The sequence below is a fragment of the Varroa destructor genome, unplaced genomic scaffold, assembly GCF_002443255.2.
Source record: "Varroa destructor unplaced genomic scaffold, Vdes_3.0 BEIS01000002.1, whole genome shotgun sequence".
Lineage (NCBI taxonomy): Eukaryota > Metazoa > Arthropoda > Arachnida > Mesostigmata > Varroidae > Varroa > Varroa destructor.
Window position 1 is genome coordinate 19,413,638 of NW_019211455.1, and position 22,268 is coordinate 19,435,905.

The window sequence follows — 22,268 nt, forward strand, 5'->3', positions numbered from 1 at the left end:
TATAATTTAGGAAATAATCAAAGCTAAAGCAACCTTTCTAACTGTGCCTTCTAACGATCGGGCAAGCATTGGCCCCCGTCATTACTGAGACTGCCGTCGTTGAAACTATAGAGCGGCAATAAATCCAGTATCACAAAAACTATGCCTACTTTTTCCGATCTTTCGACCCATGGAGTCAATTATTTTAGAGTCAAAAGCAAAAACACAATACTATCATCATAAATATCCTAATTCTCTAATGGTAAAAGAAACATAAGTTGTACAAATGAAGTCTTTATGCATTCCAAAAGCAAGTATCGTGGTCGGGTTTCTTTTCCACGGGACACCACCATGTCAGCGACGGGGAATGAGAGAAAAAGGATAATCATGGAACAAACGTCGTCGTACCTTCACATAAGCGACATACCATGTCAATCTAAATTTTAGCATGAGCCTTAAAATAGGTCTATCTATGTGAATTCTTCAACGGATGTGGATATCCACATATTTTTATATCTGAGCTAATCAATAGAAGGAGCAAAACAAGACCGATGGGTTACGACTAAGGACATAGTTGTTGGTATGACAAATCTGCCCCAGTATGTTGAGTACATCTGGCTGTTAAATGATAAACCTTCCACACGTAATAGCTTCACGAGGTGGGACTTCAAGAAGGGGGAAGGCTTGGCAGTTTTTGCGGCAGAACACCGGATCAAAGGACTCATTAGACCGGGACTTCTCGAGGCCGAAAAAGTTTAATTAATTTGATTAAAGAATGACTTGGCATTAATTGGCCCGATGAACAAACTATATTGATGAAATAGTTAGTCGACTGTGGTAATGTGTGGTGGTCGACAAACAACCATAGTAAACAGAATATTCAACCTCGTTAGAACTTACTATACTCTAGTAGGAAAAAGTGATCTTATCATTGGGGCCGCTCAAAATGTGTTCTTTTGGTGAACGCGAATTCCGTATTAGATAGCACTATTAACTGAAGTAATGCTGCCGTAATACTATTTTGAGTCGCTTTAATCTTGAGGTCCAATTTTTATTTTCGATTTCAGCGCCATTTAGAACTTAGGCGATAGTTTATTCTCAAGCTATCCCAATACATGAACTTGTGTATATCTGATGCAAAATAATATTTGAAATCCGATGAAACTTTATAGATTGGCTATTCTTTGGTTGAAGATTCATCTTTAATCACTTCTGTTATGGTAGCTCTCCATCATCTACGACCATGAACCTGATATATGGCTGGCTGGCTCGCAAGGACCCGATAGGCTGTTGAAAGCACTGTCTACCATTTTAATGTTGTGATGAGCGATATGTAATGACGAAAGCAGTGCGAAGTTGACTGCAATTCAGCTGCATACGTTGCGAGTACGTAACTATAAAGACTCTCCCGCCGAGCCTCTCAGTGTGAACCAGCATCCCTTATAACACTCTGTCGTCCTTTTACTTCTTTATTTGAGTCACAGGTTCGCTTTCTCTTCTATACTGTAGTAGCGGGCGTTTTTGCCTTGACGTTTAAAGTGGTCTTGTGACTACTGCTACCGAAGAAAGGACTATTCGGTTTTATGAGGAAGTCCAGTACATGTTTCCGTGAAGAAAAAAGTTTGAGATTAAAGATAATTACACTAAGCGAAGCGCCAGCAACAGCTCGTTAATGGTACGTCTCGGAAAAGGTGCTCAAAATAAGTAGAGAACAAAAGCTTTTAGCCTGTGGCCAGTTAACCTATATACATACAAACGCCTATATGCAAACGCCATATCTGCCGTATGTATACTGCCTTGAGCCATTGCGTAGCAGTAGCCAAAGTATGTATGTGTTTCAATACGCCAGTATATCGCATCTAACTGGGCCGCAAGCCCGATCAACCGCTGTTGCGAGTGGGATATATCTCCTTTGGCAAGTTAGCGTCTGAATACTTGATCGTAAGTAGACGAACTAGATGGTATAGTAACAAATGCACGTACACAGGCTTTTATTTTTGAAATATTGAAGAGAAAGACAGCCAAAGAAAAACACAATCAACATTACTACAGTGCAATGACCGTCAGAGTCCTGTCAAAAAGTGTCTATATGCGGAGAGGCTTAACCGCCACTGACCGGTTACAAGTGTCTGAACAAGGGAAGCACGCGACGGGAGGCGGGCTTTGCAGGATAGAGCGGTATCTATGTATGAGAAATGTTAGGGCAGCGAAAAGCAAAGCTGTACACTTGTTGACAAAAACTCCGTTCCAGTTTGCTTTACCCCACCTTCACCCCAAAATTACAAAATCTACACACTGCTTTGTCCATACTTCTTCTAGTAACCGCGCCGAACGGTTTTCCTGGTGTTTTTGCCTGTACGCTGGTGACCTCTGGTCACGAAGACGACCGTCAGAGAAGCGTGCTGCCGGCTGCATTTTGGATAATAGGTTCGGCCGAGCTAGGAGCGGTGGTCTCACGGCTTACTGTTCCACCGGCCGCGAATCAGCTCACGCGCAAGTTTCACCAGAGCCAGCATGGCTTTTTCCACGGTCTAGTTCTTTTGGCGCTAGCAGGCTTGATTTCGCCATGCGGGTCCAGTTTAATCCGGCACAGCTGCGCCGCAGTCGGAACCATCGCCGTGGAAGCTGCCACGAAGGCTTGTTTACGCTCACAACCATCGATAGCAGCCTACAATCGCCGCAGGCCATACAGAATGCTACAGGGAGAAGACGGACGCATGCGAGAAGAATCTACATAATGCTAAAGAGGAAGAGGTGAAGACAGCCGGGCGATAGCAGCATATTCGGACTTGCTCCTGAGCCGTTGTTTCGAGAGAGTTTGCCGCAGAAATAAGGTCCTCTATCGCACCCTTTCGTCTGGTGGCAATAGCCACCTGCTGCCACGAGGCCGCCGCCTTCAGTGAAGTAGCGGATCCTTGTGGGATGATATGTACACATCCATGGGCATTGGAGGCATATGTATATATATAAGCAGATACAAGTAGTCTCTGGGAAGGCGATGCTGTGGTGTTTCTGACAGTCGCAACTAACAGACACTAAGGACAGCGGTCGAACAGCGATTCTCGATTAGTGCTATAGTTGTTCCTGCTAGGTTCTGCTACTGCTCACGCAATGCATTGCTCCCAAGCTGATAGAAAATAGCAAAAGCAAAAAATATCTATATACAATATATCTACAACGCACGACAACCGCAGTCATGCCATAGCCTTTCATGGACAGTTACACTGCCCAATATGACACTGTAACGTCATTTTTGCTACTAAATATTGATTGATAATAAGTAAAACAGCTTTAAAGGGCAGCAAGGTGACGTTTTCAATCCTGGGCGGAGAGGAACGTACACGGCAAGCGGGGCTCATTTGTATGATTGATAACCATAGGCAGGGGAACCTAATGTTGAATTTATTGAAATGTTGAAATAGAAATACTCAAAACGTTGCTCCTATTGCTTAGCTCGCTCTTAAATATAACAACGTCAAGCTCATTGAACTGCTTCCACCTAAGGACCTTATTCAATTGTCAAGCAGGTTCTAGTTGTCACGTGTCGCATTACTACAGGTATTTATATCAGCTTCTAGAGTCGATTATGACACAGGCTAAGTGCCACGTTACCGACAAGGATACCATGCGATGTATTCTTGAAAAATAGGATATCGAACGCCATATAGCCAAACTTCTCAAACTCTACCCTGCGCTCGGCTCCATCAACCGACAAAATCTACCAGACTAATATGTAAGTCTAGCCGAAAACTTGTCCTAGTTTCATCAACATGTCTCTAAGATTCTTTTACACAAACCTCGAACAATCCCTTATCAAGTCTTCGCAGACATCAATCTATAAAAATATTATCTATTTCGCAGCAAAAAGATGCGGTCAATAACCACAATCGAAAGCTGCATTCACGTCTGCTTTTCGACGCATGACTTCCGCGCACAGGGAAGCTAGTTGTTATCCACATCTATGGCACCCGTTCAAGTACCTGGGTCTGTACAAGACTGAGAAATTGATGGGCTTGTTCACATTGGCACGAAAAACGTGCGCGAAGCTACCTGCGGCAGTTTTCTATCCATCGTCAAGACTACGTCTGTATCTGAGTGTTAGATCTGCTGCGAGCCTGCCCCGCGTGGTACTTACGAAAATCATTTATTATCGCTTCTAGCTAAAATGTACGGTTAGCTATTTAAAACAGGCATCGTGATATCACCTTCGGCAACGCTACAATTAATTACATATATTTCAAAATCATGCTGGCACGCCTGGCGGTATATTGACGCACTATATTCTGTAACGTAATTATATAGCCCTCTTCGGACCGATTCGGTATTGGGATAAAGTTCTATCTTACGGAAAGTTTCATGATAGATAGATATTGCTCATAACTATTTGTTGGCATATTCGAAATAAGCGGAGCAATCGCGGCGGCCAGTCGGTATGGGAAGGAATTATTTCAAATCCAGCATGAGATTCATTTCGCTCTAAATGGTTTAAAATACAAATAGGAACAAGTGTAGATCACGTCACATTTACGTTAACATCTACCAGTAGACATCGTACATACTGAGATTTGTATCGAAATTTTCCACACTTGTTCTACAATTACTACGAGGAACAGTTGTTGTCGGTTGAATCTCTACTTTCTCACTTATTTAGCTGGTAGAATTCTATCATTTGCTATGTCCAATGGAAATTATATTTAGCAAAGTTTTTAATGATCGAACAGCTCCTGGCACCCATCTCATGCTCTGTGTACTTTGGCTTACGGATTGCGGCTGCGTTGAGCTGGCCATAGAAATACACTAAAGCTAAGTGATGGTTGCGTTCATGGATGTTTCGATTATCAGCAACTGGCAGATCATCAAATTAGACCTACCCATAAATGATCGAAAAAATCGTCTGAGCTGGCTGACGTACATATGTGTACGCAGTTAACTTGTTTTGGATAACGAGTGTGGACATACTAACCCTCACTGCGTAAAATCTAAGCTCTCTAGCAAGGTGTGCATGTAATAGGGCCGAGTACGTTGAAGCAAGAAGCCAGCACACAGAAAAAAATTATGCAATCGTATAAATGCTGTGTAAATAAGCCAGCAAAAACAGGCCGTGCATGTGAAGGGGTCACGCAGCGGTCGAATTTGTCGAATTTACCGATAGCTTAAGGTTCATCGTTAGCTGCAGATCGTTCGTAATGAACTGACTTACGTTCTGCTTCATCTACGTTGACAATATCAATCTCTTCCAGTGTTCTGTTCTCTTCATCTATTCTATTTGTGTTGCGAACTAATTACCCTTTTTACTCGAAGGCGCTTGCGACAGTCTGCTGCGTGCAGAAATACATCGCCTGTAACTTCCGGTACCCAGGCGTCGTGATTCAATTCCATCATAGTATTCGGGCTAATATGATACATAGAACGAATACCACATCTTACGATTCATGACGAAGAGCGTAGATAAACAAAGTTCTTTTCGAGTCCATCCAGACCCGTACCTACCGCCTACCTGTTTGGTCCCTTCGTTCGTTCAGGCCCCATCTAGCTCTCTTTGCCCCCGCAAACACTCTGACCCGCAGTACAATCCCGTGTAGTTTTCTCGATAAAGCCTAATTGGAGCTGTGAAGAACATATAGTTGATAATACGTACATTTACGTATAGAGTTGTTGACACATGGGGCCTATTCGACACGTCGAGGAATTCTCGGGTGAGTCACAAGGCCAGAGGCTTTGCTAGCGAGCTTGAACAACGATCGTTTCGATAACAATGAGCGTATTGCCGACACAGGGAAGTTAACGAGGTCGTTAAAAAGGACATGGCATTGGTAGCTACATGCGGCCACTGTGCCGTAGCAATATTTTTTATATACAGTCATAATTGTAGGCACGAGGCCGGTAGTGACCGTTAGACGATATGCATGTACGCATGCCTTTGGAACGGGCGTAGGATCGTCATTATTTCAGATGCTTACAGTGCGCTGGCGCGTTGACCAAGCACATTGTTGCGGACCCCTCTCCAAAAAAAGATCAAACTAAGTTTGTTGACGTCAAAAAGTGTACAAGATTAAGTTAGATGGACGCTGCAATAGACAGATGACTTAATTAGCCAAATGCATCTTCAGGCTGTGTTTAGGAATCGAGCATTCATTTGGAAACTGTTTCATTTGATATAATTGCTGCTAGATATATAACTATCACAAGAATATAATTGATTTTGCATAAAGTACGTAATAGACGTCCTAAATATATCTGACAGAAAGTACTTATCTAGGGGTTAGGATTTTACTTTGAAAATATTCAGTTGACATACGACCTGAAAGAATTATTTTCCAGCTCCCCAGTGGAAGGAACGCTGGTAAATTTCTATTCTGTGAAACTTCACTTAAAAATTTATACGACGGGAATTTACAGGCGATAAATACTGGTACCAGCGGTGAGTTTGCCTACGATAAAAGAAAGCATTCGATGCAACGTAATTAATAGAAATAGAGTTTCCATAGGCTCAAGTGCCTTTTTTCTAAGCAGGAATCTGCTAGTATTTACTTGCATTTCTATTACTATTATCTACAATTTATTAGGTTGCCACAGCATCATCTGTGATTCCTATCAAAGCTGCAGATTCGGTACCAGCTGTTGCTTGCTCACACAACGTCACAGGTTTGCCGGTCTGCTCGAACCTACGTTGTGCTTACGTATGCGCTACACGTATGTAGTACAGTAGGTCGGCATCTAAAAGATTGTCGAAAGCATCGTCAATCCTTTAGGCATAATATGATATAAATTGCTCTGCGGCTCTGAGGCCGAACGGACTAAATAGGTCAGCCATTTAGAACCCACGTAACGACCATTTCTGAGTTCTTGACGTTTGCTGTCCGCGAAATGCGTCTAACATATGCTTGAAACGATAATATAGAACATAATATTGATAGCTACAGATGCACGCGCCTTTGGACATATGTCGTCAACGGTTTAAGTACGTTTCATTCCCCCCGCGTGCACCTATCAGATGAAGTGCCACGTTTGACGAATCATAAGGAACGATCGATATCGATAAGCAGCAAATACTAGCCAAGCAGTTCTCAGGAGGTTTGCGCGTAGGTTGATGATCTTTGCCTTTTCGCCTTCATGTGCTGGTTGATGCCACACTTTTTCTGTCATTGCTATTCCAGTGAAATGTATTTGCTAGTCAAGGATGCATCCGTCTTCCTCTCTTTCTTCAAGGAATCGTTGATGTCAACGGAAATACTGATATTGACAAACAGAGTCCTAGGCCGACTGTGGGATGGAATAAAATGCCCAACTAGATCATAAATGTGACACTTTCTCTGACCGATCGCTATTAGTGTCGTTGCTATTTGCGCTTTACTATCTCGTCAAGAAGGCCAGAGTCGTAGCGAACCTAGCAAGAAGTACACACAACGTAGTAGCGTACATATATATATGTATATATATATATATATATATATATATATATATATAGTTATTGTACGCGTTACCGTGTAACCCGTCAGAAAAGGTTTCTGGGGACGATAGGCTGGGGTAATATCTCTGTGCGTATTACGCTATAGGTCAATGATATCTAATAGTAATTCAATGAATCACGGCTGTTATAAACACGTATAATTTACTAGTGTTAATTATGCCTAGACATGCACTAAAACTGCTAATGTGTTGATACAAAAATACAAATAAGTAATTAGATTAATTCTGTGCGAATCATAGGTATATATCACAGGAGCGAATCGAACTGATAATAATTTGTAACTTTGTCCCACGAGTCTTCACTGTGTAGTGGAAGCACACCTCAGCGTCGTGCATCCCTGTTTCGTCTTGTGAGCGTTCTCTGTTGTTCTTATCAGAAGTTAAAGGCGTATACAGTAATTTGCTCCATGTTTGAATTGCTGTATAAACGAGTTCGGCATTTTTCAGTTGTAGTTATGTAGGGAGAAGTTTAGACGAGTGAATGATATGAGCATATATGCAAATCTATCTGATACGTTAATTTTTCCGTGCCAAGGAAACATAGATACGGATTATCGTCTTTTATACAGTTCAAATTAATTGTGATGCAGTTGTCGATTGGATAAACCAACCTACCCATTAAGATCGCTTGCCCATTTTTGCGAAGATCCATAGATTTGCGATCGTACTCCTCGAGGCTGTGCACGGACTGGGGTTCAGCCGATTACACAATCCTTTATCCTATACTTCTATCTCAGTGTGGAAATTATCACAGAAATGCGGGTCTTCTACGCACTGCTTAAGCTCCTTAACTGCCAGCGCATGCCTTCTTTTTCCAACTTCGGCTACTCCATGCAATATGTGTTCCTCGTATGACTGACTGATTGTGTCAAGCACTGTCAACACAAGGCGTGCGAAACACAGGCTGAATAGTCCTTTTCAGTATCATTTTCACAATTTTCTCTGTTCTAACGGACAGAGTTGAGTTGTCTCAATTTCTCATTGGAATATCGCTATAGAGACACCCACGTCTATCACATTTTATTCCGCGGTCTATGCATGTATATATATGTGCATATATGGGCTTAAGTAGGTCCCTCTGTGTTAGAATAGTAGCAGAAGCTGCCGCAACAGCGAAACCGGTAGCACTAACAGCGGCAATATCAGAAGTGCGGTATTCTAGCTGTCTGGAGACGACTTGGGCTCCATGTGTGGATGACACCTGTATATTACCAGGCACTCCATTCCGCCACTATTTCGTACCCATGTTGATAGCGGGTGCTCTTCTCGCTGTTCCTAGGGGAGCTCTGTGCGGCTTCTGCTGCTCTGGTAGCAGAGGTGGGCCCATGTGAAGGTGCTCGTGGGCAACGTAATAAGAGTCGCTCGCCTTAGAATGTCTGGCGCAGTCATGCGACGAAATGCGAGAAACAGCGAAATAATGAAACACATGCAATGTAAACTATACAGCACGCGAGCAGAAAGTGTAGAAACGCCACGGTGATGTGAGCTGCCTGAGTGGACAGTTGTGGGGTCTGGAGGGGTAATGGGGGGGGGGGGGTATAGGGCCAGACGTTGCGCTACGCAAGATGAGTGGCGATAGCCGACAGGGTCTTCCGAGGCTCTTCCCAGTGTCGGCTTGCCTCGCTAGGAGCGGTAGTGGTGGTGATGGTCGTCGCAACAAATTTCGGTGGGAGTACCGACACGGATGTCCATGCTGGTAGAAATATACTCGGGTAGTTGCGAAGGGTGAAAGTCTGTGACAGCGGAATGGGACTTGATGTCAGCGGGTGTCCTCTCAATTCTCTGTATTTTCAGTGAGTGTTTTGATGGTCGTAATAGTGGCAACGGCTACGTATGAGAGGTCACCACTGTGAAAGTTTTGGCCGCCTCCCCCCATTTCTTGCACGGAGCTGAACGTATCCGCCTTGGACAGAAAGTGGGTTCGAGCATTATTGTCAGAAATGCGGGTACTCTGCGTGTAACTACTCGCTCAGGTGTTTTCTTAGAACATGCTGGACGTACTTCAGCGTGGCAGGACACCATCGTGGGCACTTAAGTTGCGCTGCGTCCTTAGCCCTTTTTGAAACAGTCTGCAGCTGGACGCTGAGAAGCCGTTGACACAATAATTACCGCTACCAGCGACTGCCAATGTAGTCCAAGCGAAGGAGACAGATCCAAAGTAACAAAATAGCGATAATATGGTAAGATGCCACTTCATACAATTGAAAAAGCTCGCAAAGTTAGAGAGTACGAGGAATATCGCAAAAGTAACAGAAGTACAGAAGTGAACTAACCGCTTGATGAAGTTGTTTGACCAAAAACGGCCTACATGCCCATATAAATTCGGAGAGCCACATGCTGCCCTGTAGCTCATCCTCTGGCGAAATAGGACACACAGAATGTAAATATACTCTTAGGAAGGTTTCTAATTCGCTCCCCTCTGTTAAGTTTTCCATGAAGCCTCTATTACTCCCCTATTCCTTCTTCTTAAATAAAAAAAAAAACTGCAGCAAGCAGGTCCAATGATAATGCCCCTGCTAGATCCGAGCTGCCATACATCTTCAGATGCTTATTTTACTACTTCTACTGTTTGGACGGACGTTCCAGAGTGTAGAACAAGCTCTGAGCTCGTCCACACTCGCTGTTTCAACTTCTTATTATCTTCAGTTATCCCAGAGGCCTTTAGCTGAGGATGATGATAACAAAGCTTCCCTTTTTTGGGCACTGGACCTCCTTTTCTGTCCCATTCTCGTCTGTCTCTTTACAATGAAATGAAGTGATTGAGGGAAGCAGCTTCAGTTGTTGTTCTCGTCGCTGTTACTGTTCGTATTGTTGTTGATGTTGCTTGACCTGTCGAACAAGATCTATAACACGGGAGATGTAAGAGCAAAGCAGCGGGGATGTCGATACTGAGAAATGCGATGCGACGTCTTCGCTTGCTGCGAACGTGTCCTGGTGCCTGATCGTTGACTTGAGTAAAGTAATAGCAAACAGGTTTGAAAGGGCGCAATTTAACTGCTTCTTGTTGAGGGACAAGTAAGCACCATTCAAGTACAGCTGAGCGAACGACGGATGCTTAGCGGCTGCGTGGAGGAGAAACAGGTAAAAAAAACAACTGAAAATTAAGTGACAGTGCTTTAGCGACAAGCCGGGGTATGACTGTTGATCTGCCAGTTCTAGTCTTGCGGAGAATGACTGCTGAACGGATGAGAGAGAAGTGACTTGAAACGGGACAGGAAATTGTGCCGATTTGGTGGTCTGCCTTTTGCAGTTGATCTTAAGCAAAGATAACGAGCTGTGAAAAGTTGTTACCCCGTTTTTTGCTAGTAAAATATATGTAAAAGATAATATTTGCTTTTTTACTCATGCACTTACACACTGAAGTATCTGAAGAAAGTTCACAAGCAAAATTCAAGATATTATAAAGGCGAGTGCATCAAATACATTACAAATAGCTGCAGGTACGGTTATGAGGAACTTTTCTATGGGCCAATATTCTATTTTTAAAATGCTACTTTCAAAACGATAAAGTAATTGTTATGTTTTGTAATAATACGGAAGCAACAACATTGTCAATAGCAACGTTCATTACAATTCTAGAGGTACAATTGCTACATACATGCATATTCGAAATACTTATAACTTAAGTATAAGGAGTGAAGTTCCTTAATTTATAAAACGCACGTTTATATTCGGCTAGGGATCATTGCTTCTTCGATGGGCCTCGAAAGTCCGGGGTCCTAAAGTTCTATCCCAAAAGTTAGTACGCAAATATATCAGCACTATTATATTACAGCAACGTGAAATCTCTATACACATGAAGCGCACTCTTAAAGTCGATGCATCTTATTTATTTACTGGGGCTAAACTGGGCGAGTAGTAATGGTGCAGGGTCTTTTAATAGGCGCTTGTGAAAGAAAGCATACACACAATATAAAATAAATATGAGTAAAACACATACGGCCCACAGTTGTCCGTGCCTTCAATTGGTTTTCGCGAATTTTCTAAGCACGAGGTAGCCGCGGTTGGCAGTCGTGCAGAACTTGTTGCAACGAGGCCGTGCGATTATGCTTAACATCATCAAGCCATCGATATAATTATTTGACGCCTGCTCCAGTTGGTCAAATCGACACCAGCTGTTGGAACTGCGTACGCTGATGCGTATACGCGCGCCCCTAAGTATTCTTTTGGTTGTATAGGTAGAGACTGATAGTTTCATTGGCGACTCCCTTCACACTCAAAGGCGTCACCACCAGCCCCCGCCTCACGACTTGGCCGATTCCTTCATCCACCCTCGAATTGAATAGTCTCTTAACTTCGACGATCTACTCTTTTCTCGTTACCGTCAAGTCTAGTGACAACGTACTACTAGCTGCACAATCGCAATTTGTTCAACCAGTACTTCGTCTAGGATTATTACATATATATATATATATATATATATATATACACCTTTTTGAAAGCTAGACTTCCAGGTAATAGCTCTCTTATCAGATCCCCTAACGTCCAGCCATAACGCAGACCATGCTAGCAGTCAAGATGGGCCCAGGTCTTTTTGGTCACTAAGGATTATCTTATGTAATTTGTTTTCCTGTTTCGTCTCTATTTCTATGTAGCTTTCTTAGACGCACTGGTGCTTTAGCATTTGCAATAGAGTAGCCAACAACGACAAATCTCCACAGAGTTGCCGATTAGCAAAGGCACCAAACCACCAAAGGAAAGCAATTTAGTAACGAAGTCCCCGACGCTTTCGTGGATACTGCGGAGAGCGGCAAATAATCTCAGTTGTCGCCGCTGGTCGTTATGAAGACAGAGATACCAGATGGAGGCGTAATGTGGTAGCGGTGGTGACGATGACGTTACCAGTGACGTTAGAATGCCGCTAACTCGATTTTCGCTCCTCGGCCAAAATGAGATTTTTACGAACGACAAAGGCTACCCATTTTGGTTCCAAGCCCATCTCTCTCGACCCGATTCAATACGGCTCGCTTTCTTCCATCGGGGCATCGTACACAACGACTGATCGCAACTTTCCTGACGACTGTCGCTGCCACCGGTTTAAGGGTGCGATGCGGGACAAATCGTGCATGTCTCTATATCCGAAGTGGGGCGCTTATACAAGTTCATGTAATTGCTTCGTGTCGATAGATTATAGCAAGTAGCTCAAACACATTGAAACATAATACAGCCGAGAGTGCGTGTTGTGTACAGGCGGTAGTTTTTTTGTCCATGTACTTACTGTTAGTTCGTGGATGCTTGTTAAGCTGTTGAATCTAAAACAATTTCTTAGCTTTTTTTTTTGTATTTGCAAAAAAAACATCTTAACTATTGAGAGGGAAGGGGCAAGATTTAGGCCTACAAATTACCCACACTTAAGCTTCAAGTTATCAGATATCGTAATCTTATAGATATGCTCGTTTATTTAATACGATGCTGTTGTCCTTTTAATAGGTTTATCTTCTGCCAATGTATAATTTAAATATGAATGAACGTGGATTAATGAATCGGAAGAACTCATAGTGGCTGTAAATAAATGTACAACATGGTATAATGCAGGAAATAGCTAAGCAAAATGACAATCCCAATTTGCACTAAGTATTCTTGATCGGAACATACTAACGGTTCATTTTTAGCTGAATCTACTGTCTGATGTGTATTTCGATACTAAAAATGATTGATTTCTTGTCCTGAAAAGTCAGGAAAACAAAAAAGACAGCTGGAGAAGTCTAACCCAATGTGAGGCCCGGCGAAACGTAAACGAGCACGCTTTCGAAACGTGCACGTAACTGCGGCAGGATCAATTAGAATAGAGTGAGTATTTGTCAACTAAAAAAGCAAATGTAACTAATCTTGGAGCACTATATAAAAAAACGTAAAAAAAAAAACTGAAGAAGCGCAGAGACCTTGAAAAGAGGTCAAAGTTTATTGAGATGCGACGTGTCCATTGAGTATGGTAATGTGTATTAACAAGGTCCAGAACTTCTAAATAACGCATCTAATCATAATCCAATGGTGCCTTCCTTTCTATGTCGTGTGAAGTATTCTGCTTATGTTGAAATGTTAAAAGGCTACTTGCTTTTGTTTTTGCTGCAGACTCACGCCATCTATGGATGAACTTGTGAGGAGTATGCCATTTGCTGGTGACAAGATGGAGTTCAGAAATCGGCCTAATTCTGACAGGCTTTATCGTTTACGGAACCCGACACCACATTTTTATCGATTAAATTTGTTTAAACTTTATTATACTCTTTTTTGTTATATATATATATTTATAGTCTTTATAGATTAATTATAGCCAAAACTCTATTATATGCAATCTTAAGCTTTAGATTTAACGTGAGCTTAATCACGCGATAGTTTCAGCACGTCAACACTGCTGAAGAGTACGTGTCTGCGTAATGATTGTTGCCCAATGCCAGTTAAATTAACATATCTCTGCGTGTTTACCGTATCACAGCTGTCGAGAACTTCCTGTTACTAGTCGAAAGTCTCGTCTACGGTTCAACCGCTAACACGTGTTGGAAATAGCATTCTTGACTATTAAAAATGAATAACACTACAATTTTCTGTACGTCTTTAAGATAACGTTGTGGTTTTTTTTTGGTCAACCTAGTTGCGCTACCAGCATTTGCTGAAAAATTCGCACCTCCAGCTCAGCAGCGATTCTATGGTGTCCGGCTGCTTGATCAAGAAGATCGGGTTTTTGGAGAAGAGTGTGAGGACACGGGGGGTTGAAAGTAAGATCCAGCTGAAAACGACGAAAACCGCTTTCACTTTTTCTTTAAGTAATTTTTTTATTGCTATTATTTTTCTTCTTAGAGAAGAAAGCGATGCATTGTGGGCGCTGCTGCTTCGGACAGGGGCGCAGTGATCTCGCTATCCAAGCGCAGCCTAACTGATTTTGCCTGTGCAGGGAGCCGGATGGTGGGCCCATTGAATATATTTCGCACCTGGGTAAATCTTTTGATCCTCCCTGTAGCAAAATATAGCCAAAACTGCCTTTTCTGCAAACACACTCGTCAAACCGACTTTCATGGCTCCTATGAAGATGGCGTAAGTGTGCTTGCCGAGGATGACGCGCTCGGCGAGGAATAAACGTTACTAAAGCGCCCGCTACGGAATCGATACCTCCTATTTGCTCGTTGCTGGGCAGGTTAGCAGCGGCCAGGACGAAACAGGCAGTCATATAGCTTGGCTGCTATCTAGCCATCAACCAATTACCCATCGAACCCATGCAGAAAAATCAACTTTTATTTTGCTGCACTATACATACACTCCTAAAGAGTAGTAGCTGTTATGTGGAAGTTTCTTGCTATAATACTTTAAGCCTAAAGGACTAAGCTAGCGAAACAACTACGGGGGCCAATGTACCAGCGATGCCTACTCGCTCTTCCACCGACAACTAGAGCTAAACTAGTCAGCAGGATGTTGCCAATACCTAGTCTAAGAGCCCTCTCGCCGTCGAAGCACTACCGTTACTCTTTCCCAATTCCGTAGGGCCACCCTACTAGTTTTTTCACCCGGCCTGCCGTTCTCCACCCTGATCTTACTAACTTTCCCGAGCAAAAACTTCTTTTTTTCAAACTTTCTCTTCAGTTTGTGCAAGCGAAAAGGAAGGTTTGCATGGATTCTCAATTCAAAAACATTTTTTTCAACCTATTTAAGAAACATCTGGACAACCCTCGTCTCTCATTTTATCGTTTTCGCTTTTTTTTTTTTTTTTCGTTGTCCCCATCCCATCTCCATCTCGCCATCTTATCTTTCATGTCCTCTCTTTTTCATGTGAGTACTTCTTTCTACTACTTTTCTTTCTATTACTAGATCTTCGATCAGGATGGTTGTTCAGTTCATAGGTACGTAGGCCTGAGACGCGGTATAGATGAATGATACCTAAAAATCAAATTTTTGGCCAGACACACACACACACACACTCATGCACGGTAATTGCTCTTGGTTTCCCACCTACGTAACGCTTCCACCTCGCCGTTAATTCTGCTTTTCGATCACTAAGGCTTTGTCGAATAGCTTGTTATCTTTCACTTTCTCCTTTATAGCAGGTAATGTAGACTCAGAGCGCAATTTATTTCTGTTTCCTATTCTGGACCTCTGAATGTGAAGTAGTTGGCTCGTAAGTGACTTGGCCATCCTCTATAGAAAAACCAAGAGCAACATCAGCCACCAGCGACCTCTCGTAGTTAGGTTTTACCACACAGCTTCCCACAACAGACAACTCCAGCATTCTCAAGGAGCTGTTCCAGAGAGAAAAAGCAGCACTCGAAAGGTGACGGGAACGGGCGCTGTCGGGCTTCTTCTGTTCGTCCCTACAACTCTCCACTAAGCCCGCTCGGCTGATGCCATCGCCGGCCACCATCAAACGAGAAGCTATTTCTACCTTTTCGTTTACCAGCCTGGCGTCTGCAGCCGCAGAAACTGCACGGCTATAAAATCGATAACGATGCAATTAAAAAAGAAGCAGAAGCCACCCGATACGCTGATCTACTTCTCTTCCTAATGCCAAGAAAGCTGGACAGCAGACAGGCCGTTTCTTGATTTTTCATCCCCTTTGTCAGTCTGCTGTTTTCGCACTCACCGGCATCCTCTCGACGCTCCAGCCGACACATACGCGACGGCAGCTCTTATACTTTCCACTTAGTCTTTACTAGCAGTAGCGGTACGAACCAGGCAAGGGACCTGCTTGTAAGAGCGTCTTCTGCTTCATCTTCTTCCTTCTCCTCCTCTTTTCGCCGCCTGCTTTCGTTCACTGTGCCTGCAACCGATGCTGTTCCCATTGCCACTGTTACTGAGAGTCTGGTGCAACGGCCTTACCTTCGTGGGCTTACCAGCCCGTGCAGGATTCGTCCATTCGCCAGCGCCAGCCGCAGTGATGACTAGTACAGCTGGGTCATATTTTTTTATCTTAAGTTTCCGGGACGAGTGGGCCTTGAGGGTTTCGTCAAGTAGCTGAATGGGTGGCCCTGCTGGCTAGCCTTGCCAAGCAAGCCTGGCTGTCGATGTATATGCTGTTGTTGCGAGGTTTTTGCCGAGGGTTCGGAAAGCCCTAAAATGCCCAGCCGGCGACCTGGTAGCCACTCTGCTTCGTTTGAAGCTAAGACCGCGAGAGGCTCGTTTGCTGCCAGTCGTGTATCGAGTAAAATAAAAAAATCGCTGCTCATATGTGCTATGAACTGGCGTTGGCAAGAGGACCAGCTCGGATCATACTGTACAGGAAAGAGGATCGATTCCACCGGATCCTGCTCGTGCCTACCTGCTGTGAAGTGTCTAGACATCGTCCGTTAACTGTCGCATCTGGAGTTTCTACCAGTCCAGCCACGTTCAGAGCACTCCAAGCGCCCTTTTGCGCCCATTCCGACATTTCATACATGCTCACAACGATCACATAACCAATAAGTTGAGAAATATAAACAAAAGGAAAGTGTTTAGGCAAACTATCGCTTGTGCTAGTCGTGCGGTATTAAATCTCCTTCTGCATCTGCCTGGATAGTAAGCGAAAATAGCTGGTTACGGGCCCCGTAGTGATAGCGTCGGAAGCACCGTCAACTTTGTGTTTCACGTTGTTTAGTCGATGTATCCGCGAAATCGACCGTTCCCGTTCCCACAGCGCGCTTCCCATTTACGTATGTTTCGCTGCGCGATATCCTCGTATTTATATTGCACAGAGTACTACATTAGGCTGCAGCAAACGAATCTTGCAGGCTTGAAATCGAATAATTTTTTAACCACACGCTGCTAGCAGATAAAATGTAATTGATAAATACTTCAGTCAAGAGACCTGTCAATGAAAACCAATTGAGTTTACTCCTGCCAAAATTAGTTCGGAAGGAAAATCCCTTTTAAGTCGAAAAATCAACGAGCATTAATCAACTTTTTGTTTCCCGAAAGAGAAATCACGCTACGTGAATGGTGAAAAATGGAGACAAAAAGTTAAGGAGCAGCGAGGAAGTGACCAGGCGTTGGGACTTGAAGATCAAGAGCGCATTGTCACAATCGAAGGAAGGAACTTTTCACAAAAGTGGGGTTTGGATTCGAAGGGCCCTGTCAGCCAAAACTAACGTTTCACATGTGATGCATCACAAAAATATAAACCAATTATGGAAAATGCGCAAACTGAATAAAAAAATGGGTTTTCCATAAATTGATTCCAGGCCAGTTGGAAATGCTTGTGCAGTTGGAAATTCTACGTTTACGGTGCAAGACTTCAATCAATAAAAGATTCCAGAAACATTATTTGCGATAGGCGAGACATAGTTCAATATCTATGACCAGCCGGAGAAAAACCAGGCGTGAGGATAGCATAACCGCCAAGAAGAATTGAGCTTGGTGGCAATGTCAAGTAGATTTGCACGTAGAGTGATTGTAGCGCTTGCAATAGACATAAAGGGCATCTGGTAAGCAAGCATATTTCACTATTGAGCTAGTTCGAGAAGGCACAGTTAGAAAAACAACATACGGGAACGCGAATGGTTGGTATATGGATGTCTAGAATCTGTCAGAGGGCTGGGAGAAGCGTGCAAAAAGTAAAAGAAAGTACCTCTAGAACATATTAGAAAATCGTTATTCTGGCCCCATTGGTTCAGAAGTTAATCCACCAGATCTGCTTGTAACAGCCTAATACTAAATGGACTATAATACCTATTATCAAAACTGTACACCCGTAAGGCATCGCAGGTACGGGACTGATACCCTATATTCGCCATTAAAGCCTAGATTTGTTTCCAATAGTATTGTAGTAGTTCCGATAATAGTAGTACTATAATAAGTTTTTTTCCATATTAAGCTGTACACAGAAATCATATTAATAACCCCCTATAGATCTCAAGCTCCAAAAATAGACAAATATTCACAAAATTCCAATATATATATATATATGTTTGGCGTGACTGTCTCGTGCGTCATAAACACATCTAGCAGGTTATCCATTTCCTAGGAAGTCATTTAGGAACTAATATCCCTCAAACCGCTATCATCTGGTATCTGTTTAGGTGAAAACTTGGTTCAAATCTTTTATTTAGATTTGCAGGGAGGAAAACTTATACAGAAGTTTTTGATGTGCAAAGCTTTGGATTGAATTTATTCACGTACTATACCACATTTAAGCTTAACATATGCCCAGATTACCTCACCGACTAAACAATATTTTCTAATTCTAACTTCGGTCTCCGACACGTTCAACGTATACATTCTGTCGTTGCAGAGAAGTAACACACGCTAAAACAAAGTACCACAATACGATTAGTATCATTTACGCGGGACAAGCTGCCACAGAATTGTAGCACAAATCTACGATAAGACACCCGTCCCGATTATTCTAGTCGCTAAAAATCCGTTAATGAAAGAATCCCGCTGTGAGCAGTAGAAGATAATAGAGCGCATGACAAGGATAATATTGATTGAGACGATGTAACAATTAAAATGTTATCAATCTCTTAATAGAAAACCGAACCTTCTTATTAAGAAGTTACGTAAAACTTCGGAAGACATTTTAAAATGCATTCACTGTCAGAACAGCTTTTATAAACGAAACCAATGTCTAAGTAAATAACCTTTGAAAAACTATATGGATTGCGAACTGCAGGTAATATCGTCATAGATCTTCCTTGTGCGTAAAAAAAGTACGCATTTATTATATAAAAGTGATGTATCTGAGCATTTTTGTTCCGATCATGTGCACACGAAACAACTGTGCTTAGGTATAGACTATATTTGATCTATATATAACTTTTTCCTTATGATTCATACTGCGAATCCCGTATAACCGATTACCACCACCCTCGAATCAGAAGCAGGCCTCAGCAGTTATTCCGAGGTTCACCACTCAAACCACAAGCCAATAGGAAAAACACAGAGCAGATAAAAGGTGCAAACGATAAATTTTGCTAATTTTTCTTGAGCTTTACTTAGACCTAATAGAAAGCCGTAACTTTGGATGCCGTCCCAAGATCAAATTAGCGACCCTGGGCTCAATTTAACTTATTTAAACTTCTAGTGCTGCCGACCGCTTCAAGTTGGCATGTCCGTAGATCTCATATATGCATATGATCTTATACCAGCACTCACGATCGCTAAAACAGCAGGCATATAGTGTCGAGTATCATTGCGTATAGCCTGATAGTGGTATGTATGGTACCGACGATAAATAAATCTCTATCTCCGTTCCTATTCACTTGAAATCACGTTTTTCGTCTTTCGCCCTTATCAGAATATGGGTGGGCGTATTTAGAGGGGTTTCTCCTAGAACAGGGGTTCACGTCCGTTTCCTCATTCTGTCATAGCCCGCCAAGTAGGCAGCCCTATTAGTAGCAGTGAGTGTGGTAAGTCACCGCGGCAGCAACTATTAGTGATACCTCTGAATGGAATGGTCATGCCAGATTGCCATAGTAGCTTTAGATAGTCATGCAGCTTGCAATGTCTGCATGAACGACATAGTGGCTCTTCTCGTCTGAAACGAGCACGAAAAGTAAAAGCGTGAAGGACTAGGATTTCGTCGGCTTGTATTTGAGCAGTTTATAAGAGGAAGAGCGCGGTTGGATGTGAGCAATTGGGATCCGTTTAGAGGCAATCGCAAAATGCAAATTTATGCTTTCGGCCTCTTTGCGCGCAACCTCTTGCTCTCCTACAATCATAGGAGTACCAGTAGAGTATAGTGGACAGAGAAAGACTCGGCCGCCAAAAGGACCAATGGACTAAAACGGGAGATGGCCGCAGAGCGAAGGCTATGAAAAAACGAGAAGACCAGAAGTGGTCGCAGCGGACCGATTAGCTTGAGTGTGGATCAAGAGCGGACGACGACTACGAGCCCCACTACGAGAACGGAGCCGAAGAGGCATTATTCTTATTTGTGCTTTTATTAGACCTGTCCGCTCACTATAATTCCTTCACTACCGGCCTCTCCTGTTATCTGCATCGCCCTTTCTTCTGCCCCAATATTTTCGAAATTTTCCTCGTTTTCAGTATTGCTGTCTTAACACTTTCGCTGAACCTTAACGCCACTGGCGCACTTTCGTCGGGTGCATCAACTGCCACGTTGTCGTGGTCCTTCCGTTCATTCTTCTGGCGGGGCCATTTCCTGCTCCGTCCTCGGCACAGGTACCTCACAGAAACACCAGCAGTGACAGCGTCAACGTCCCGATTCTTTCCTTCCTTATTGTCCCTTTCTTTTTCCCTCTTTCGCGGTGTTACTGATGGCTGTTTTTCCATCGCTTTATATTTGCCACGATCGCGACGAGACGTTGTACTATCTTCATCGGTGTCTGTCGTAAGTGTGTTTGTGTGTGAAAAATCGACAGACGATCGAACGGCAAGCAGGAGACGGTTCCCGGAAGGAATGGATTTTGCTATCCATTGCAGAACGAAGGAGGGGCCAGAGAAATCGTTTGAAACGGTAGAAAAAAGATACAGATACAAAGCAGAGAGTGACAGCGCGAAGTGACTTGAAACAAAACATTGTGCCGATGTCCACATGAAGCAAATGCTGGGGTGGTCGTTGTCGACAGACGACCAGTCAGACGGAAAACCCGGAATGGCAAGAAGTGTGCTTATGGGCTTTGCTGTTCGCTTCTTAGGGTAGCAATGGAACGTCGAATACTTTCATTTCCTGTTCTTTCCTTAACGTTTTAGTAAACGTGATAACCAGAAGCATGTTACTTGATCGGGCATAAAAAAGAGCAAGCAGAACTAACATGGCCTGAGATGTACAATTTTGTTTTTGCTTCAATCACGTCCGTCCCTGCGTGTTTCCATTAGGTTTGTTTATTCCTATTTTTTTTAGCCGAATACCTTGTTGCACTGGGACAATGCGATGAGATATCTGAAGGCAATATCAGTTTGGCATACTGGAGAAAATAAATACACAAGTGTCTACACTTACAGTTTATGTAGGTAAAATAACATCAGAAGGTGATCCTGAAGTTTAGAAAATCATGGTAGGAAGACTGTTTTAGGTAGTCGAGAGAGAGCGCAAACGCTATAAAAAGGGAAATAGACGCTGTGACTTTCTGTGGAACCTCATAAAAACCATCGATTCAGTAACCATAGAACCTTTGTCGAAGAGCAGGTTAAATTGATGCAAATGCGATCCATTTCCATACGATGGGTATGACCACGGGACAAAGAAGAAGCTGCCTCAGCCTCCGAGCGCAGTTAACCCTGATCACTTCGGATCGAGCGATCCATATGTATTGGCTGTTGAGACGCAGACCGATACTTTGGGTGGGGTGTGGTGAGCAGTCTTGAATAGCCTGAAGGGGGTGGATAAGGTAATTGTCCATGTGGGTTTTTTTCAAGGGGTATGTGCCATAATCTGATTAAACTTTTACTCTTGAGAATGAGTGACTAACGGTTCAGGTACAAGTCGGAACTGGATAACCTATAGAGTAGCACTGCAGGAAAGTGGGGGAACGAGATCTGGGAACGACGTCAATCAAGAATCGGGGATTGTTGTCCATATAGACTCTTCTTTTATCGAGATTCTAGAGTAACTAGGGCCTCATGCGTATGCAGATAGTGTAGTATACTATCAGAGCATCAACAGCAGCAGCATAGAACCACGTGTGCTTGAAAATTGGCAACACAATCAGGTTTCTGCGGGTAGGAATCACTGTACAGACGAGCACAAAGTAGTAGCTTCGATTTGAGACTCTTGTTTCCGTTTGTCAGTCTTCCGCTCTTCCTCAAACCTTCGTCGTTCAGAACCCCTTTCCTATCCCCCCCCCCCCCCCCCCACATACACACTCAAAAGGCATTTAGAACAAACCCTACCTCTATCAGATTTGTAGACTCGTACAAGATCGCCTTTCCCTTTTAGATAATCGGCCCCTGTCCTA

The 22,268-nt window shown here is 43.1% G+C and overlaps 1 protein-coding gene and 1 long non-coding RNA gene across 5 annotated transcripts in view; one reads left to right on the forward strand and one right to left on the reverse strand.

Annotated features, from left to right (window-relative positions):
* LOC111244674 (neuroligin-4, X-linked-like) overlaps positions 1–22,268 on the forward strand; it is a 131,533-nt gene that overhangs the window by 23,567 nt on the left and 85,698 nt on the right. The gene's annotated exons all lie outside the window — the stretch shown is intronic.
* LOC147757477 (uncharacterized) overlaps positions 1–22,268 on the reverse strand; it is a 43,433-nt gene that overhangs the window by 14,527 nt on the left and 6,638 nt on the right. The window lies entirely within an intron of this gene.